The sequence below is a fragment of the Triticum urartu genome, chromosome 2A (assembly GCF_056163025.1).
Source record: "Triticum urartu cultivar PI428250 chromosome 2A, HENAU_Tu73, whole genome shotgun sequence".
NCBI lineage: Eukaryota > Viridiplantae > Streptophyta > Magnoliopsida > Poales > Poaceae > Triticum > Triticum urartu.
Window position 1 is genome coordinate 235,106,375 of NC_141874.1, and position 22,597 is coordinate 235,128,971.

Consider the following 22,597-nt stretch of genomic DNA (forward strand, 5'->3'; position numbering starts at 1 on the left):
CAAAGGAGGAAGAAGGCGTGGATGAAAAGATGGATCCTTATCCCCTTATATGGGCGGACGCGACTATGCGCCCCCACCAGCCTGGTAAACCTCACTTATCTCCCAAGCGTCGTAGTCAATGGCGCGGTTGGGTTACCCACACCCGTATTGATGAGAATCCCGAAATAAGGGGACATGATCTCTGCTTTAACAAGACGTGCCGAGGAAAATGCCTCGCTAAACACACTGAGGTGGGACAATAAAACAATTCGAATAAAGACTTGGCCGTGGTGTGATGTCACGCTACGGAATACGCCGGCAGATTAGATTTGTGTAAATATTATTCTCTCTATGGAAATATGTGGAAACTTATTTTTGTAGAGCCGGACACTACCTTTGTGTTCAAAATCTTCTATGAAGTACTTGGAGGAGGAACCCACCTTGCAATGTCGACGACAATTTGCTCGCCGGACTCGTCGTCATTGAATCCTGGTTCAGGGGCTACTGAGGGAGTCCTGGATTAGGGGGTGTCCGGATGGCCGGACTATACCTTCGGCCAGACTCCTGGACTATGAAGATACAAGATTGAAGACTTCGTCCTGTGTCCGGAAGGGACTTTACATGGCGTGGAAGGCAAGCTTGGCAATACGGATATGTAGATCTCCTACCATTGTAACCGACTCTATGTAACCCTAGCCCTCTTCGGTGTCTATATAAATCGGAGAGTTTTAGTCCGTAGGACGAACAACAATCATACCATAGGCTAGATTCTAGGGTTTAGCCTCTCTGATCTCGTGGTAGATCTACTCTTGTACTACCCATATCATCAATATTAATCAAGCAGGATGAGGGTTTTACCTCCAGCAAGAGGGCCCGAACCTGGGTAAAACATCATGTCCCCTGCCTCCTGTTACCATCCGACCTAGACGCACAGTTCGGGACCCCCTACCCGAGATCCGCCGGTTTTGACACCGACAGTTACCTTGTGATGCCATGTAATGTCTTGTGGTGAGTGGCATGAGCTTGCAAAGTTGCTATCATGAATCTGTTTCTGCCATGTCATGTTTTTCTTCCAAGTCTGAAACTGATCATATCACTTGTCATGTTTGCATGGGTGCTACCTCATTTTCCATGCATCTTTGGTTAAAGTTCAGTAAGGGAGTTTTGTTCTTTGTCTTTATTACTAGCGTGCCATGCCTTTGTTTTCCATGATATGTTCATATAACATGTTGTTTTCTAGCTCTTAACATTGCTACATGATGTTGTTTATACCATGTTTAGTATTTTCTCTAAGTCTATGAAGTTGTTATCATTTGCAATTTTGCCATGCTATTTTAAGCTTGTTCTAGTGAGTTCTAGCAGGAGCTCAGTGTTCATGATTTGTAGAGCTTCACTTGTACTTTACTGTCGTGTGCTTTGTTGCTATGTTGGAGTGTTGTAGCATAGTTTCTTGTTGCATCTTAAGTGTTATGATGTTGTTAAGCGCAGTTTTGCATCATTCTTGTTTTGCTCATGATTTGCAAATCATGCATCCGTTTCCAGTGATCCTTATATCGATTTTGAGCGAAATCACCCCATCTTTCTAGCGGCATGCTTGGTTTGCCAACTTCATTCCTTTATCATATTTTCCCTTCCGGAGTACCCTTATGCATTGCACATCATACCTTGCATTCCATGCCATGTCTTGCATCATGTTGCTTGTGCATTGCACCGCGATTGATTGTTGTTCTGTTGCTTGTGTTCTTGCTTTGGGTAGAGCCTAGAGACGAGTTCATGAATGAGGAACCTGTTGATTATGTTTCCAAGGAGCAAGCTTTCGACATCTCTGAGAACTCTGTAGGCAAGATGATCATCACCCTCGATATCACTTCTATCTTTGCTTCCTAGTTGTTCGTTCTATCGCTATGTCGCGCTACCTACCACTTGTTTATCATGCCTCCCATATTGCCAAGTCAAACCGCTAACCCACCTTCCTAGCAAACCGTTGTTTGGCTAAGTTACAGCTTTTGCTCAGCCCCTCTTATAGCGTTGCTAGTTGCAGGTGCCTTGCAGGTTGTTCCATGTTGGAACATGGATATGTTGGGATATCACAATATCTCTTATTTTAATTGATGCATCTATATACTTGGCAAAGGGTGGAAGGCTTGGCCTTTTGTTCGGTGTTTTGTTTCACTCTTGTCGCCCTAGTTTCTGTCATACCGGTGTTATGTTCCTTGATTTTGCGTTCCTTACGCAGTTGGGGTTATGGGACCCCCTTGACAGTTCACTTTGAATAAAACTCCTCCAACAAGGCCCAACCTTGGTTTTAACATTTTTCTAACAACAACCTAAAATTTTTCCTAGGGAGTAATTAACCCGAGGATCATCTTTATTCAACCCCCCCCCCCCCCGGGCTAGTGCTCCTATGAGTGTTGGTCTGAACCGAGTAGACTACGGGGCCACCTTGGAGAAACTTGATGGTTGGTTTTACTCGTAGGATGTCTCATCCGGTGTGCCCTGAGAACGAGATATGTGCAGCTCCTATCGGGATTTGTCGCCGCATTGGGCGGTCTTGTTGGTCTTGTTTTACCATTGCCGAAATGTCTTGTAACCGGGATTCCGTGACTCATCGGGTCTCTTCGGGAGAAGGAATATCCTTCGTTGATCGTGAGAGCTTGTGATGGGATAAGTTGGGACACCCCTGCAGGGTATAAACTTTCGAGAGTCATGCCCGCGGTTATGTGGCAGATGGGAATTTGTTAATATCCGGTTGTAGAGAACTTGACACTTGACTTAATTAAAATGCATCAACTGCGTGTGTAGCCATGATGGTCTCTTTTCGGTGGTGTCCGGGAAGTGAACATGGTTGGGTTATGTATGATCGTAAGTAGTTCAGGATCACTTCTTGATCGCTTCTAGTCTTACGACCGTTACATAGTTTCTCTTCTTACACTTATACTCGTATGTTAGCCACCATATTTTCTTAGCGCTTGCTGCAACTCCACCTCATAACCACATCCTACCCATTAGCTTAAATAGTCTTGGTCTCATGGGTTTTGAGATTGTTGAGTCCTCGTGACTCACAGATACTACCAAAACAGTTGTAGGTGCTGATGATAACAGCGCAGGAGATGCTACTGAACTCAAGTGGGAGTTCGACGAGGACCTTGGCCCTTACTACGTGTCTTTTCCTGATGATCAGTAGTGGTGCCCAGTTGGGACGATCGGGGATCAAGCATTTGGGGTTATCTTCTTTTCATTTGGGTTTGTCCATAGTCGTACTATGTGTGTACTCTGAATGATATATGAACTATTTGATCATTGTGTGACATGGCGATTGTAAGCCAACTATCTATTTATCCCTTTCTTGTTCATTACATGGGATTATGTGAAGATGACCCTTCTTGCGACAAAACCAACATGCGGTTATGCCTCTAAGTTGTGCCTCGGCACGTGGGAGATATAGCCGCATCTTGGGCATTACAAGTTGGTATCAGAGCCATCCCCGACTTAGGAGCCCCCTGCTTGATCGAATCGCTAACGTTGTTGAGTATAGAACAAAATGTTTGAGTCTTAGGATTATATATATTGGAGAGTAGGATTATTTTTACTCCTTAGTCCCCTTCATCGCTCTGGTGAGGCCTCCTGATGTAGATGTTTTGACTTTCCTCTCCTCATTTTTGCTATAAAAAAATTAGGATCACGCGGGTATCTGGGAATCATTCCGGTATTCTTGTGATGAGAACATTGTTCTTGGTGCATCCTGACATTTAGGGGTTGTGGCAGTGTCCCGGTGAATTGAGCTCCGAGGTGTTGTTGTCTCAATTTTATCGTTGCAATTCTGGAATACCTGAGTTCGCCGACATTGAAAATCTATTTTATGCAGTTAGTGGTGAGATAACCTCGATGCCAACCAGTACTGGGGAGCGAGTTCGGGAGTATTGCCATAGCTTGTATAAAGGATGCTTTTCGAAGGTTGAGGTACATGATTTCCGGAGTTTTCTTGGTTATGTGTTGACGGATGGAAACAGTTGGAGCGTAGGGCTTGTTAGTTGTGTAGGGGTACGCAGTCATTTCAAAAATTTCCTACGCACATGCAAGATCATGGTGATGCATAGCAACGAGAGGGGAAGAGTGTTGTCCATGTACCCTCATAGACCGTAAGTGGAAGCGTTATGACAATGCGGTTGATCTAGTCGTACGTCTTCACAATCGACTGATCCTAGTACCGAAAGTATGGCACCTCCGCGATCTACACACATTAGGCTCGGTGACGTCCCATGAACTCTCGATCCAGCTGAGTGTCGAGGGAGAGCTTCGTCAGCACGACGGCGTGACGACGGTGATGATGATGCTACCGTCGCAGGGCTTCGCCTAAGCACTACGATGATATGACCGACGTGGATTATGGTGGAGGGGAGCACCGCACATGGCTAAGGGATCAATGATCAACTTGTGTGTCTTTGGGGTGCCCCCTGGACACGTATATAAAGGATGGAGGGAGGAGGAGGCCGGCCCTCATAGGGCGCGCCCAAAGTGTGGAGTCCTACTAGGACTCCCTAGTCCTAGTAGGATTCCACCTCCCACATGGAATAGGAAAAAGGGAAGGGAGAAGGAAAAGGAAGGAAGGGGCGCCCCCTTTCCCTAGTCCAATTCGGACCAGTCCATGGGGAAGGGGTGCGGCCAGCCTTGAGGCCTTTCTCTCCTTTCCCGTATGGCCCATTAAGGCCCAATACGAATTCCCGTAACTCTCCGGTACTCCGAAAAATACCCGAATCACTCAGAACCTTTCCGATGTCCGAATATAGCCTTCCAATATATTGAACTTTACGTCTCGAACATTTCGAGACTCCTCGTCATGTCCCCGATCTCATCCGGGACTCCGAACAAACTTCGGTCATCAAATCACATAACTCATAATACAAATCGTCACAGAATGTTAAGCGTGCGGACCCTACGGGTTCCAGAACTATGTAGACATGACCGAGACTCATCTCCTGTCAATAACCAATAGCATAACCTGGATGCTCATATTGGTTCCTACATATTCTACGAAGATCTTTATCGGTCAAACCGCATAACAACATACGTTGTTCCCTTTGTCATCGGTATGTTACTTGCCCGAGATTTGATCGTCGGTATCTCAATACCTAGTTCAATCTCGTTACCGGCAAGTCTCTTTACTCATTCCGTAATGCATCATCCCGCAACTAACTCATTAGTAACATTGCTTGCAAGACTTATAGTGATGTGCATTACCGAGATGGACCAGAGATACCTATCTGACAATCAAAGTGACAAATCCTAATCTCGATCAATGCCAACTCAACAAGTACCATAGGAGACACCTGTAGAGCACCTTCATAATCACCCAGTTACGTTGTGATGTTTGGTAGCACACAAGGTGTTCCTCCGGTATCCGGGAGTTGCATAATCTCATAGTCATAGGAACATGTATAAGTCATGAAGAAAGCAATAGCAATATACTAAATGATCAAGTGCTAAGCTAACGGAATGGGTCAAGTCAATCACATCATTCTATAATGATGTGATCTCGTTAATCAAATGAAAACTCATGTTTATGGCTAGGAAACTTAACCATCTTTGATTCAACGAGCTAGTCAAGTAGAGGCATACTAGTGACACTCTATTTGTCTATGTATCCACACATGTACTAAGTTTTCGGTTAATACGATTCTAGCATGAATAATAAACATTTATCATGAAATAAGGAAATAAATAATAACTTTATTATTGCCTCTAGGGCATATTTTCTTCAGTCTCCCACTTGCACTAGAGTCAATAATCTAGTTCACATTGCCATGTGATTTAACACCAATAGTTCACATCACCATGTGATTAACACCCATAGTTCACGTCGCCACGTGACCAACACTCAAAGGGTTTACTAGAGTCAGTAATCTTAGTTCACATCGCCATGTGATTAACACCCAAAGAGTACTAAGGTGTGATCATGTTTTGCTTGTGAGAGAAGTTTAGTTAATAGGTCTGCCATATTCAGATCCGTATATATTTTGCAAATTTCTATGTCAGCAATACTCTGCATGGAGCTACTCTAGCTAATTGCTCCCACTTTCAATATGTATCCAGATTGAGACTTAGAGTCATCTGGATCAGTGTCAAAACTTGCATCGACGTAACCCTTTACGACGAACCTTTTGTCACCTCCGTAATCGAGAAACATATCCTTATTCCACTAAGGATAATTTTGACCGTTGTCCAGTGCTCCCTTGCCAAAATCAGTGTAGGGCATACAATAGATCTGGTAGACAGCATGGCATACTTTATAGAACCTATGGCTGAGGCATAGGAAATGACTTTCATTCTCTTTCTATCTTCTGCCGTGGTTGGGCTTTGAGTCTTACCCAATTTCACACCTTGCAACACAGGCAAGAACTCCTTCTTTGACTGTTCCATTTGAGCTACTTCAAAATCTTGTCAAGGTATGTACTCATTGAAAATATATCAAGCATCTTGATCTATCTCTATAGATCTTGATGCTCAATATGTAAGTAGCTTCACCGAGGTCTTTCTTTGAAAAACTCCTTTCAAACATTCCTTTATGCTTTCCAAAAAATTCTACATTATTTCCGATCAACAATATGTCATTCACATATACTTATCAGAAATGTTGTAGTGCTTCCACTCACTTTCTTGTAAATACAAGCTTCACCGCAAGTCTGTATAAAACCATATGCTTTGATCAGTTCATCAAAGCATATATTCCAACTCTGAGATGCTTGCACTAGTCCATAAATGGATCGCTGGAGCTTGATCACTTTGTTAGCACATTTAGGATCGACAAAACCTTCTGGTTGCATCATATACAACTCTTCTTTAAGAAATCCATTAAGGAATGCAATTTTGAGATCCATTTGCTAGATTTCATAAAATGCGGCAACTGCTAACATGATTCTGATAGACTTTTAAGCATCGATACGAGTGAGAAAATCTCATCGTAGTCAACACCTTGAGATTGTCGGAAAAAAATTGCGACAATTCAAGCTTTGTAGATAGTAACACTATTATCAGCGTCGGTCTTCCTCTTGAAGATCCATTTATTCTCAATGACTCACCGATCATCGGGCAAGTCAATCAAAGTCCATACTTTGTTCTCATACATGGATCCCATCTTAGATTTCATGGCCTCAAGCCATTTTGCGGAATCTGGGCTCAACATCGCTTCCTCATAGTTCGTAGGTTCGTCATGGTCTAGTAACATGGCTTCTAGAACAGGATTACCATACCACTTTGGTGTGGACCGTACTCTGGTTGACCTACGAGGTTCTGTAGTAACTTGATCTGAAGTTTCATGATCATCATCATTAACTTCCTCACTAATTGGTGTAGGAATCACTGGAACTGATTTCTGTGATGAACTACTTTCCAGTTTTGGGAGAAGGTACAATTACCTCATCAAGTTGTACTTTCCTCCCACTCACCTCTTTCGAGAGAAACTCCTTCTCTAGAAAGGATCCATTCTTAGCAACAAAATATCTTGCCTTCGGATCTGTGATAGAAGGTGTACCCAACAGTTTCTTTTGGGTATCCTATGAAGACGCACTACTCCGATTTGGGTTCGAGCTTATCAGTTTGAAACTTTTTCACATAAGCATCACAACCCCAAACTTTAAGAAACGACAGCTTTGGTTTCTTGCCAAACCATAGTTCATACGGTGTCATCTCAATGGATTTAGATGGTGCTCTATTTAAGTGAATACAACTGTCTCTAATGCATAACCCCAAAACGATAGTGGTCAATCGGTAAGAGACATCATAGATCGCACCATATCCAATAAAGTATGATTACAACGTTCGGACACACCATTATGTTGTGGTGTTCCAGGTGGCGTGAGTTGCGAAACTATTCCACATTGTTTCAAATGAAGACCAAACTCGTAACTCAAATATTCTCCTCCACGATCAGATCGTAGAAACTTTATTTTCTTGTCACGATGATTTTCCACTTCAGTCTGAAATTCTTCGAACTTTTCAAATGTTTCAGACTTATGTTTCATTAAGTAGATATACCCATATCTGCTCAAATCATCTGTGAAGGTCAGAAAATAACGATACCCACCGCGAGCCTCAACACTTACCGGATCGCATACATCAGTATATATTATTTCCAATAAGTCAGTTGCTCGCTCCATTGTTCCGGAGAATAGAGTCTTAGTCATCTTGCCCATGAGGCATGGTTCGCAAGCATCAAGTGATTCCAAAAGTCCATCATCATGGAGTTTCTTCATCCGCTTTACAGCGAAATGACCTAAACGGCTGTGCCACATTGTAACGCTCTCGATGCGGCTATATCTCCCACGTGTCGAAGCACGACTTAAAGGCATAACCGCATTGGAAGCAATGTCGCAAGTGAGGTAATCTTCACAAACAACCCATGTAATACAATAGGGGAAAAGATACATAGTTGGCTTACAATCGCCACTTCACATAATGACATGAATAAAGCATTACATCAACCAGATACAATCAAGGTCCGACTACGAAACAAAAATAAAAGAAGAACCCCAAAAGCGACAAGGTCCCCGATTGACCCCAACTGGGCTCCACTACTGATCAACTAGAACGAAAGAACACAAAGGACAAGATCTTCATAGAGCTCCTCCTTGAGCTTGGTGCGTCACCTGGAATGGCATCATCGGCACCTGCAAGCTGGTTTTGGAAGTATCTGTGAGCCACGGGGACTCAGCAATCTCGCACCCTCGCGATCAAGACTATTTAAGCTTATGGGTTAGGTAAAGGTATGAGGTGGAGCTGCAGCAAGCGGCTAGCATATATGGTGGATAACAAACGCAAATGAGAGCGAGAAGAGAAGGAAAAAGCACGGTCGAACAACTATGATCAAGAGGTGATCCTAGACAACCTACGTCAAACATAACTCCAACACCGTGTTCACTTCCTGGACTCCGCCGGAAAGAGACCATCACGGTTACACACGCGGTTGATGTATTTTAATTAAGATAAACTTCAGGTTTTCTACAACCGGACATTAACAAATTCCCATCTACCCATAACCGCGAGCACGGCTTTCGAAAGTTCAAATCCCTGCAGGGGTGTCCCAACTTAGCCCATCACAAGCTCTCACGGTCAACGAAGGATATTCCTTCTAGCGGGAAGACCCGATCAAACTCGGAATCCCGGTTACAAGACATTTCGACAAGATAAAACTAAACTAGCAACACTGCCCGAATGTGCCAACAAATCCCGATAGGAGCTGCACATATCTCGTTCTTAGGGCACACCGGATTGTCTAAACTTCCGGTAGGCCAGCCCAGATTTGCCCCTGGTGGCCACCGGCGGCTGACGAGATGGACCAACACTCAGAGGAGCACTGGCCCGGGGGTTTAAAATAAAGATGACCCTTGAGTCCGCGAAACCCAAGGGAAAAAGAGGCTAGGTGGCAAATGGTAAAACCAATGTTGGGCATTGCTGGAAGAGTTTTATTCAAGGCGAACTGTCAAGGCGTTCCCATTATTACCCAACCGCATAAGGAACGCAAAATCCGGGAACATAACACTGATATGACGGAAACTAGGGCGGCAAGAGTGGAACAAAACACTAGGCATAAGGCCGAGCCTTCCACCCTTTACCAAGTATATAGATGAATCAAGTAAATAAGCGATATTGTGATATCCCAACATGTAAACAATGTTCCATCAAGGAACGATCTCCATGTTCCAACAAGGAACAAACTTCAGTCTTCACCTGCAACTAACAACGCTGTAAGAGGGGCTGAGCAAAGCGGTAACATAGCCAAACAACGGTTTGCTAGGACAAGGTGGGTTAGAGGCTTGGTTCAACAATATAGGAGGCAGGGTAATCAAGTGGTAGGTATCGCAGCATAGGCATAACAAAAGAGTGAGGCACGGTTTGGAAATGGAGGCACGGTTTGGAAATGGCAAGCAAAACAAATATGGCACAGGTCTGCGATAAACAGAAAGTAGCCATCTAAATGCAACAAGATAAACATGCTACAGCACTCAAAAAGACAACAAAATACATGGCAGGGATCCACTCATGATGCGTGACAAAAGATGAACACTGAGCTACGGCCAATTCATCCATTAACAGGTTCAAACAAGCATGGAAAAAGTGCAATTGATAAAGAGGTTTCAGACTTAGTGAAATTAACACAAGCCTGGAATTCATATCAGGTACCACACTTTGGAGCAATAAAACTATATGCTACAAGAACTGAACATGGCAAAGTAAAGCATGGCATGGAGCTACTCAAAGAGCTTAACAAAAGTCCCTTAGTGACCTTGAGCCAAAAGGGATCAGAAAATACAATTGAAAGCATGTGAACATGGCAAAAACATAATCAGATCTCAGACTTAGAGAAAAACTGGAGCATGCAAATCTGTTAACGAGTAGGCATGTTCGCGAGCTCGATGCACTCACTACAGAGCAAGGCATGACAACCTAAGCATGCACCCATCAAGAATACACATTGTATAAGCTATACATGGTAAGAGCAACAACATAGCATGCACGGATCAACAACAACATCCTCGGCAAAATTGCTAACAAGTAGATAATCTGCCCAGATTCACGAAATAGAAAAAGTAGAGCTCGATTGACTCACGCTAGGATGCTCCATAAATGCAAACAAAGACATGGATGGATAGAGAACCACAATATTAACAAATCACCCTTACTGATCATCCTCAAAAGAGGCATGGATCACTAGGAAACAACATGAACATATGGCATATTGATAAAAACAGAGCAAGGACTTAGTGAAATCCTAAGTCCCTGAAATCAGCATTAACGAATGCACTACTTTGCAAGCTTGTGCTAGTCACCACACACATCACAAAAATACATGGATAGCACCTCTGGAAAGATGGCAAAGCATTTAACAAAACACATGTAGAGCTCAGGAGCATATCATGCACACATTAATCATGGCAAAAATGACAAATAGCTATTTGGAGCAGCAGATCTGACAATTAACTCAAATAGCACTCTTCCAACAGCATTTCGGGCATCAAGATGAGCTCAAATGAAAATGATGCAATGAGATGAAATGATGTGCTCTTTGAGTCGAACATTTTGATATGCTACATGCTCGAAACGGATCTACCGATGCAAAGTTACGACAAGATGAAGATGGCAAAATAATTAGGGTTAGGGATGAAAAAGTCAATCGAGGGGGGATTTCAGATCCAGATCCAGCGTGGGTACTGTTCACGCATGCAGCACGAGGTTTGATGGAGACGGATCTCAACGAAGAAAAGTTTGCCGGAGTGAGGGAGCTTGCCGGGGCGGCTCGCCGTCCAGGAGAGGAGGGCGGTGTCGTGGAAGCCGGGCGGTGGCGCGGCGTTCGGCGGACGCCGGCGAGGCGGCGGAGGAAGTGGGCGGAACGGCGGAGGTCGGCGATGGCGACCACGGCGGCGAGGTACCAGCGATGGCACGCGGCGGCGTTGCTTCGGGCGCGGGCGACGCTCGGGGGAAGAAGGAGCCGGGCGCGGGCGGCAGAGGAACGGGCCGGGAGGGCCGGATCTGGGCCCGTCGGGCCTCGACGGCGCGCGGATCGGCGGCGGTGATGTGGCGGCGCGGGAGTGGCTGAGGTGGCGGGGCGGACATGTCCGGGCGGCGAGGTTTTTGTCTGGTGGCGCGGGGAAGAAGAGGCTAGGGTTTGGACCCAAAAAATCGGAGGAGTGCACCTATTTATAGATAGAGGGAGCTAGGAGAGTCCAAATGAGGTGCGGTTTTCGGCCACGCGATCGTGATCGAACGCTCTAGATGATGGAGAGGGTTTTGGTGGGTTTTGAGCCAAATTGGAAGGGTGTTGGGCTGCAACACACACGAGGCCTTTTCGGTCCCTCGGTTAACCGCTGGAGTATCAAACGAAGTCCAAATGGTACGAAACTTGACAGGCGGTCTACCGGTAGTAAACCAAGTCCGCTTGGCAAGTCTCGGTCCAATCCGGAAATGTTTAACACCCGCACATGAAAAAGAGGTAGAAAGGGACACCGGGTGACATAGGAGCGTCGAATTGCAAAACGGACAACGGGGAAAATGCTCGGATGCATGAGACGAACATGTATGCAAATGAAATGCACATGATGACATGATATGCAATGCATGACACGCAAGCAATGACAATGCAACAACAGCGAATAACAGGAGGACACCTGGCACATCGGTCTCGGGGCGTCACAACACTCCACCACTACGAGAGGATCTCGTCCCGAGATCTAGAATGGCACCGGAGGGAAAACGGAAGAGAGAGAGAAGAGGTAAAACTAAGTTGCTTCTTTGACAAAGGAGCGAGACCAAAGAACCTTGAAAAGTTTAAACCATATAAAGAAAGAATGCAACAAAGAAGAAACAAAGTTGAAAGCACTCTGGTAGGGAAGAGAAACAAGGAATTACCAATTCGGACAGCACTTCGGTTGAAAAGAGATGAAAGACTTGATAAGCTGAAAAGAACTAGAAGAGATGACACAACACTCCGGTTAGATGGATAAGCACAGGAAAAAACATGATCTTAGATGAAACGAGATGATGGTTGAAGAAAGCAATATCGCAATGCCTCCGGAACAAAAGAATGAAAACTGACAGCTAAGAATGAATAAACCTAAATTGATGGACTCCGGATAATCAAACTGAGAAGACTCTTGAATTGCTCCAGATAGGTGAAAAGTAATTCTCACAACCGAAACAATTATGAGAGGATGGCAACAATCTCGAATGACGAGTCTTGAAGAGAATGGAGCAAGGTTGAAAGAAGAATCTTCTTCGGTCTTCCAAACTGAAAATGACGACGAGAAATACCATCATGACTTATTTAGGCACTCCAGAAGAATCAAAACAAAGAGGTTGAGCCAACGATGAAAAGAATTTGAAAGATCTTGGAGAAACCCTCTGACTGATGAAAATTCATTCTTACGTCAAACTTCGAAAATAAAATTTGAGGATAGCTCCGGGAAAATAAGAAGAGTCAGGTAAGATCCTGGGAAAAGACCTGTGGGTTAGGGCCCACTCAAAAGATACACCGTTGAACGATTTGAAAGAGAGAAAGCACTGGTTAAATAAAATGGCTTGAATGAGATAACAACCTCGGATTAGGTTTGAACGGATCTTGAAGGAAAAACGAGCCTTCCGAGATATCTTTAGCACTCCGGAACAACTGAATAGCGAGAGGTGAATGATTAAGAATTGCACCGGCATGAGAAAGCATTGAAATGAGGAAAAGGGTATGATCAACACCAAAATCTTGAATAGAATCCACCAAGAAGAAAAAGAATGAAGAATGACGAACTTGAAGCTCCATTAGAATCTTCCTGAATCATCGGATAAGAACATTGACGGAAAAGGAATGGAGAGACTTCCATCAATAAAATGGATACTTGAATAAGAAATCTGGGTCCTTGAAGAAACAAGGGTGGGAGGGTGGGAAAAACAAAGGCAACTTGGGATGGATGAAAACAACCAACGTTGAGAAGAACTGATACTTGACTTTGCTGATGTTGAAATGATCGGAACCACTAGAAGAGAAACACACTGGTGAAAAGGATTGACACGACAAACTCGATGATCGAGAAGGATTACTATCCACATAGAAATATGAGAACACCACTTAGGAAAAGGTATGGAATCAACATTTGACATTGAAGCAACTCGAATACCACAACTCAAAACAAAACAAGTATTGGCTTGCAGAATAAGCCGGAACAAACATATGATAGATATTTCGTCCGAAGTTTTCATGGTGGGGCCTACACGGGATCGATCGTACAACACCATCATGTACAAGGCAGTGCACATGACATACGAAGCGTCCCCGAGTCGGCATAGCCAAGGACTCTTTAAGACACAACGAGACCACTATAAAACCAACCGTGAATAGGAGGACCACTAGACGTCGAACCCCAATTTCATATCATACATCCGTCGGAAGGATATCCTAAGAGCTACTTGAATTCCCACTTATGAAACTCCCGAACCTTTCCGGTTATGCAATCAGGTGTTGGGGATACAGGGGAAGCATAATATCTCACCCAAATCTAGCAAATCCTACATCCAGCTGTATCCATCCTTCAACACATAACCAAGAAACCTTCGGAAATCATCTACCTCAACCTTCGAAAAGCATCCGTTATACAAGTTATGGCAATACTCCCGAACTCCCGCCCCAGTACTGGGTGGCGTCGAGGTTATCTCACCAACAACTGCATAAAAGAGATTTTCGATGTCGGCGAAACTAAACTCAGGTATTCCAGAACTGCAATGATAAAATTGTGACGACAACACCTCGGAGCTCAACTCCTCGGGACACTGCCACAAGCCCTAAATGACAGGAGGCACCAAGAACAATGTTCTCGTCACAAATCCATCGGAACGATTCCAAGATACCCGCGTGATCCTAAAAAAAAATTTAGTGAAATTTGAGAAGAGAAGAGTCAAAACTCTAAGTCAGGATGCCTTGCCAGAGCAATGAAGGGACTGGGGAGTAAAAAGAATTCCTAAACTCTCCGATATATAATTCCTAAATGACTCAAAACATTTTTTCTAGACTCAACTCGTCCACTAATTCGATCAAGCAGTGGGGGCTCCTAGGGTTGGGGAAGGCTCTGATACCAACTTGTAACGCCCTCGATGCGGCTATATCTCCCACGTGTCGAAGCACGACTTAGAGGCACAACCGCATTGAAAGCAATGTCGCAAGTGAGTTATCTTCGCAAACAACCCATGTAATACAATAGGGGAAAAGATACATAGTTGGCTTACAATCGCCACTTCACACAATGACATGAATAAAGCATTACATCAACCAGATACAATCAAGGTCCGACTACGGAACAAAAATAAAAGAAGAACCCCAAAAGCGACAAGGTCCCCGATTGACCCCAACTGGGCTCCACTACTAATCAACTAGAGCGAAACAACACAAAGGACAAGATCTTCGTCGAGCTCCTCCTTGAGCTTGGTTGCGTCACCTGGAATGGCATCATCGGCACCTGCAAGCTGGTTTTGGAAGTATCTGTGAGCCACGGGGACTCAGCAATCTCGCACCCTCGCGATCAAGACTATTTAAGCTTATGGGTTAGGTAAAGGTATGAGGTGCAGCTGCAGCAAGCGACTAGCATATATGGTTGATAACAAACACAAATGAGAGCGAGAAGAGAAGGCAAAAGCACGGTCGAACAACTATGATCAAGAGGTGATCCTAGACAACCTACGTCAAACCTAACTCCAACACCGTGTTCACTTCCCGGACTCCGCCGGAAAGAGACCATCACGGTTACACACGCGGTTGATGTATTTTAATTAAGATAAACTTCAGGTTTTCTACAACCGGACATTAACAAATTCCCATATGCCCATAACCGCGGGCATGGCTTTCGAAAGTTCAAATCCCTACAGGGGTGTCCCAACTTAGCCCATCACAAGCTCTCACGGTCAACGAAGGATATTCCTTCTAGCGGGAAGACCCGATCAAACTCGGAATCCCGGTTACAAGACATTTCGACAAGATAAAACTAAACCAGCAACACCGCCCGAATGTGCCGACAAATCCCGATAGGAGCTGCACATATCTCGTTCTCAGGGCACACCGGATTGTCTAAACTTCCGGTAGGCCAGCCCAGATTTGCCCCTGGTGGCCACCGGCGGCTGACGAGGTGGACCAACACTCAAAGGAGCACTGGCCCGGGGGTTTAAAATAAAGATGACCCTTGAGTCCGCGAAACCCAAGGGAAAAAGAGGCTAGGTAGCAAATGGTAAAACCAATGTTGGGCATTGCTGGAAGAGTTTTATTCAAGGCGAACTGTCGAGGGGTTCCCATTATTACCCAACCGCGTAAGGAACACAAAATCCGGGAACATAACACCGATATGACGGAAACTAGGGCGGCAAGAGTGGAACAAAACACCAGGCATAAGGCCAAGCCTTCCACCCTTTACCAAGTATATAGATGCATTAAGTAAATAAGCGATATTATGATATCCCAACATGTAAACAATGTTCCATCAAGGAACGATCTCCATGTTCCAACAAGGAACAAACTTCAGTCTTCACCTGCAACTAACAACGTTATAAGAGGGGCTGAGCAAAGCGGTAACATAGCCAAGAAACGGTTTGCTAGGACAAGGTGGGTTAGAGGCTTGGTTCAACAATATAGGAGGCAGGGTAATCAATTGGTAGGTATCGCAGCATAGGCATAGCAAAAGAGCGAGCAACTAGCAAGCAAAGATAGAAGTGATTTCGAGGGTATGATCATCTTGCCTGAGATCCCGCAAGGAAGAAGAACGAATCCATGAAGAAGACAAACGAACGAAGTCGAACGGATCCTCACAACCGCGATGTTACCGGAACCAACCCGAAGAAGCAAACACCGGAAAGAAGCACACAACATAGTAAACAACCAACACATGAACATGGTATGATATGCGAGATGCGGTATGCGATGCATATGCATGATTTGACAAGGAATGATTGAACCTGGCCTCAACTTGGAAAACCAAGTGTGCCGGTTGAAAGGTGAGGTGATTTCGGTTGGAATCGATATAAAGTACACCAGAATCGGAGGCACGGTTTGGAAATGGCAAGCAAAACAAATATGGCATCGGTCTGTGATAAATAGCAAGTAGCCATCTAAATGCAACAAGAAACATGCTACAGCACTCAAACAAGACAACAAAATACATGGCAGGTATCCAGTCATGATGCTTAACAAAAGATGAACACTTATCTACGGCCAATGCATCCATTAACAGGTTCAAACAAGCATGGAAAAAGTGCAATTGATAAAGAGGTTTCAGACTTAGTGAAATTAACACAAGCCTGGAATTCATATCAGGTACCACACTTTGGAGCAATAAAACTATATGCTACAGGAACTGAACATGGCAAAGTAAAGCATGGCATGGAGCTACTCAAAGAGCTTAACAAAAGTCCCTTAGTGACCTTGAGCCAAAAGGGATCAGAAAATACAATTGAAGGCATGTGAACATGGCAAAAACATAATCAGATCTCGGACTTAGAGAAAAACTGGAGCATGCAAATCTGTTAACGAGTAGGCATGTTCGCGAGCTCGATGCACTCACTACAGAGCAAGGCATGACAATCTAAGCATGCACCCATCAAGAATATACATTGTATAAGCTAGACATGGTAAGAGCAACAACATAGCATGCACGGATCAACAACAACATCCTTGGCAAAATTGCTAACAAGTAGACAATCTGCCCAGATTCACGAAATAGCAAAAGTAGAGCTCGATTGACTCAAGCTAGGATGCTCCATAAATGCAAACAAAGACATGGATGGATAGAGCACCACAATATTAATAATATCACCCTTACTGATCATCCTCAAAAGAGGCACGGATCACTAGGAAACAACATGAACATATGGCATATTGATAAAAACAGATCAAGGACTTAATGAAATCCTAAGTCCCTGAAATCAGCATTAACGAATGCACTACTTTGCAAGCTTGTGCTAGTCACCACACACATCACAAAAATACATGGATAGCACCTCTGGAAAGATGGCAAAGCATTTAACAAAACACATGTAGAGCTCAGGAGCATATCATGCACACATTAATCATGGCAAAAATGACAAATAGCTATTTGGAGCAGCAGATCTGACAATTAACTCAAATAGCACTCTTCCAATAGCATTTCGGGCATCAAGATGAGCTCAAATGAAAATGATGCAATGAGATGAAATGATGTGCTCTCTGAGTCGAACATTTTGATATGCTACATGATCGAAACGGATCTATCGATGCAAAGTTACGACAAGATGAAGATGGCAAAATAATTAGGGTTAGGGATGAAAAAGTCAATCGAGGGGGATTTCAAATCCAGATCCAGCGCGGGTACTGTTCACGCACGCGGCACGAGGTTCGCCGGAGACGGATCTCGCCGGAGAAAAGTTCACCGGAGTGAGGGAGCTTGCCGGGGCGGCTCGCCGGCCGGGAGAGGAGGGCGGCGGAGGGCGGTGTCGTGGAAGCCGGGCGGTGGCGCAGCGTTCGGCGGACGCCGGCGAGGCGGTGGAGGAAGCGGGCGGAACGGCGGAGGTCAGCAACGGCGACCACGGCGGCGGGGCGGCGAGGTACCGGCGATGGCGCGCGGCGGCGCTGCTTCGGGCGCGGGCGGCGCTCGGGGGGAGAAGGAGTCGGGCGCGGGCGGCGGAGGAACGGGCCGGGAGGGCCTGATCTGGGCCCGTCGGGCCTCGGCGGCGCGTGGATCGGCGGAGGTGACGTGGTGGCGCGGGAGTGGCTGAGGCGGCGGGGCGGACATGTCCGGGCGGCGAGGTTTTTGTCCGGTGGTGCGGGGAAGAAGAGGCTAGGGTTTGGACCCGAAAATTCGGAGGAGTGCACCTATTTATAGATAGAGGGAGCTAGGAGAGTCCAAATGAGGTGGGGTTTTCGGCCACGCGGTCATAATCGAACGCTCTAGATGATGGAGAGGGTTTTGGTGGGTTTTGGGCCAAATTGGAAGGGTGTTGGGCTGCAACACACACGAGGCCTTTTCGGTCCCTCGGTTAACCGTTGGAGTATCAAACGAAGTCCAAATGGTACGAAACTTTACAGGCGGTCTACTGGTAGTAAACCAAGGCCGCTTGGCAAGTCTCGGTCCAATCCAGAAATTTTTAACACCCGCACATGAAAAAGAGGTAGAAAGGGACACCGGGTGACATAGGAGCGCCGAATTGCAAAACGGACAACGGGGAAAATGCTCGGATGCATGAGACGAACATGTATGCAAATGAAATGCACATGATGACATGATATGCAATGCATGACAACGCAACAACAGCGAATAACAGGAGGACACCTGGCACATCGGTCTCGGAGCGTCACACACATATAAGTTGCACTATCATTATTAACTTTGCATCTTTTGGCTTCAATATTATGAATATGTGTATTACTACGATCGAGATTCAATAAACCATATATTGTGTGTATGACCATAGAAGGTTTTATTCTTGTAAATAGAACAACAATTATTCTTTGACTTAAATGAATAACCGTATTGTAATAAACATGATCCAATCATATTTATGCTCAACGCAAACACCAAATAACATTTATTTTAGGTTCAACGCAAACATCTTATCAACCTTGGAATCACTTCCAACTCTCATCATCACCTCGTCCTTAACTAGTCTCTGTTTATTTTGCAACTCCCGTTTCGAGTTACTACTCTTAGCAACTGAACCAATATAAAACACTGATGGCTTGCTATAAACACTAGTGAAGTACACATCAATAACATGTATATCAAATATACCTTTGTTCACTTTGCCATCCTTCTTATCCGCCAAGTATCTAAGGCAGTTCCACTTCTAGTGACCATTTCTTTTGCAATAGAAGCACTCAATTTCAGGCTTGGGTCTATCTTTGGGCTTCTTCATGGGAGTGGCAACTTGCTTGCCATTCTTGTTGAAGTTCCCTTTCTTTCCCTTGCCCTTTTACTTGAAACTAGTGGTCTTGTCAACCATCAACATTTGATGCTTTTCTTGATTTCTACCTTCGTCTATTTTAGCATCACGAAGAGCTCGGGAATCGTTCTCGTCATCCCTTGCATATTATAGTTCATCACGAAGTTCTAGTAACTTGGTTATAGTGACTAGAGAACTATGTCAATCACCATCTTATCTGGAAGATTAACTCCCACTCGATTCAAGAAATGTAGTACTCGGACATTTTGAGCACATGCTCACTGGTTGAGTTGTTCTCCTCCATCTTGTAGGCAAAATACTTGTCAGAGGTCTCATACCTCTCGACTCGGGCATGAGTCTGAAATACCAATTTCAGCTCTTCGAACATCTTATATGCTCCATGGCGTTCAAAACGTTTTTTGAAGTCCTAAGCCGTAAAGCATGGTGCACTAAACTATCAAGTAGTCATCATACCGAGTTTGCCAAACGTTCATAACGTCTGCATCTGCTCCTGCAATAGGTCCGTCACCTAGAGGTGCATCAAGGACATAATTCTTCTCTGCAGCAATAAGGATAATCCTCATATCACGGACATAGTCCGCATCATTGCTACTATCATCTATCAACATAGTTTTTCTCTAGGAACATATAAAAAATAAACGGGGAGCTACATCATGAGCTATTAATCTACAACATAGTTATGCAAATACTATCAGGACTAAGTTCATGACAAATTAAAGTTCAATTAATCATATTACTTAAGAACTCCCACTTAGATAGACATCCCCCTAGTCACCAAAATTATCACGTGATCCAAATCAACTAAACCATGTCGGATCATCACGTGAGATGGAGTAGTTTTCAATGGTGAACATCACTATGTTGATCATATCTACTATATGATTCGCGCTCGACCTTTCAGTCTCCAGTGTTCCGAGGCCATATCTGCATATGCTAGGCTCATCAAGTTTAACCCGAGTATTCTGCGTGTGCAAAACTGGCTTGCACCCGTTGTATGTGAACGTAGAGCTTATCAGACCCGAGCATCACGTGGTGTCTCGGCACGACGAACTTTCACAACGGTGCATACTCAGGGAGAACACTTGTACCTTGAAATTTAGTGAGAGATCATCTTATAATGCTACCTTCGAACTAAGCAAAATAAGATGCATAAAGGATAAATATCACATGCAATCAAAATATGTGACATGATATGGCCATGATCATCTTGCGCCTTTGATCTCCATCTCCAAAGTACCGTCATGATCTCTATCATCACCGGCCTGACACCATGATCTCCATCATCTTGATCTCTATCAACGTGGCATCACATGGTCGTCTCGCCAACTATTGCTCTTGCAACTATTGCTATCGCATAGCGATAAAGTAAAGCGATTATTTGGCGCTTGCATCTTATGCAATAAAGAGGCAACCATAAGGCTTCTGCCAGTTGCCGATAACTTCAAAAAAACATGATCATCTCATACAACAACTTATATCTCATCACGTCTTGACCATATCACATCACAACAAGCCCTGCAAAAACAAGTTAGACGTCCTCTACTTTGTTGTTGCAAGTTTTACGTGGCTGCTACGGGCTTAGCAAGAACCGTTCTTACCTATGGCCTAAAAACCACAACGTGGTATAGTGATTGCTTTTTGATCTTCAGAAAGAACCTTGTTCATTGAATCCGATTCAACTAAAGTTGGAGAAACAGACACCCACTAGCCACCTGTGTGAAGCACGTCGGTAGAACTAGTCTCGCGTAAGCGTACGCGTAATGTCGGTCTGAGCCGCTTCATCCAACAATACCACTGAATCAAGAATCAACTAGTGACAGCAAGCAATATGTATATACCCACGCCCACAACTCCTCTGTGTTCTACTTGTGCATATAACATCTACGCATAAACCTGGCTCGGATGCCACTGTTGGGGAACGCAGTAATTTCAAAAAATTCCTACGCACATGCAAGATCATGGTGATGCATAGCAACGAGAGGGGAAGAGTGTTGTCCATGTACCCTCGTAGACCGTAAGTGGAAGCGTTATGACAACGCGGTTGATGTAGTCGTACACCTTCACAATCGACCGATCCTAGTACCGAAAGTATGATACCTCTGTGATCTACACACGTTTGGCTCGGTGACGTCCCACGAACTCTCAATCGAGCTGAGTGTCGAGGGAAAGCTTCATCAGCACGACGGCATGATGACGGTATTGATGATGCCATCGTTGCAGGGCTTCGCCTAAGCACTATGATGATATGACCGAGGTGGATTATGGTGGAGGAGGGCACCGCACACGGCTAAGGGGTCAATGATCAACTTGTGTGTCTTTGGGGTGCCCCCTGGCCACGTATATAAAGGATGGAGGGAGGAGGAGGCCGTCCCTCATAGGGCATGCCCAAAGTGTGGAGTCCTACTAGGACTCCCTAGTCCTAGTAGGATTCCACCTCCCACATGGAATAGGAAAAAGGTAAGGGAGAAGGAGAAGCAAGGAAGGGGGCGCCCCCTTTCCCTAGTCCAATTCGAACCAGTCCATGGGGAAGGGGCGCGGCCACCCTTGAGGCCTTTCTCTCCTTTCCCGTATGGCCCATTAAGGCCCAATACGAATTCCTGTAAATCTCTGGTACTCCGAAAAATAGCCGAATCACTCGGAACCTTTCTGATGTCCGAATATAGCCTTCCAATATATTGATCTTTATGTCTCGACCATTTCGAGACTCCTCATCAAGTCCCCGATCTCATCCGGGACTCCAAACAAACTTCGGTCATCAAATCACATAACTCATAATACAAATCGTCACAGAATGTTAAGCATGCGGACCCTACGGGTTCGAGAACTATGTAGACATGACCGAGACTCATCTCCGGTCAATAACCAATAGCGGAACCTGGATGCTCATAATGGTTCCTACATATTCTACAAAGATATTTATCGGTCAAACCGCATAACAACATACGTTGTTCCCTTTGTCATCGGTATGTTACTTACCCGAGATTCGATCGTCAATATCTCAATACCTAGTTCAATCTCGTTACCGGCAAGTCTCTTTACTCGTTCCGTAATGCATCATCCCGCAACTAACTCATTAGTCACATTTCTTGCATGTGCATTACCGAGAGGGCCCAGAGATACCTCTCCGACAATTGGAGTGACAAATCCTAATCTCGATCTATGCCAACTC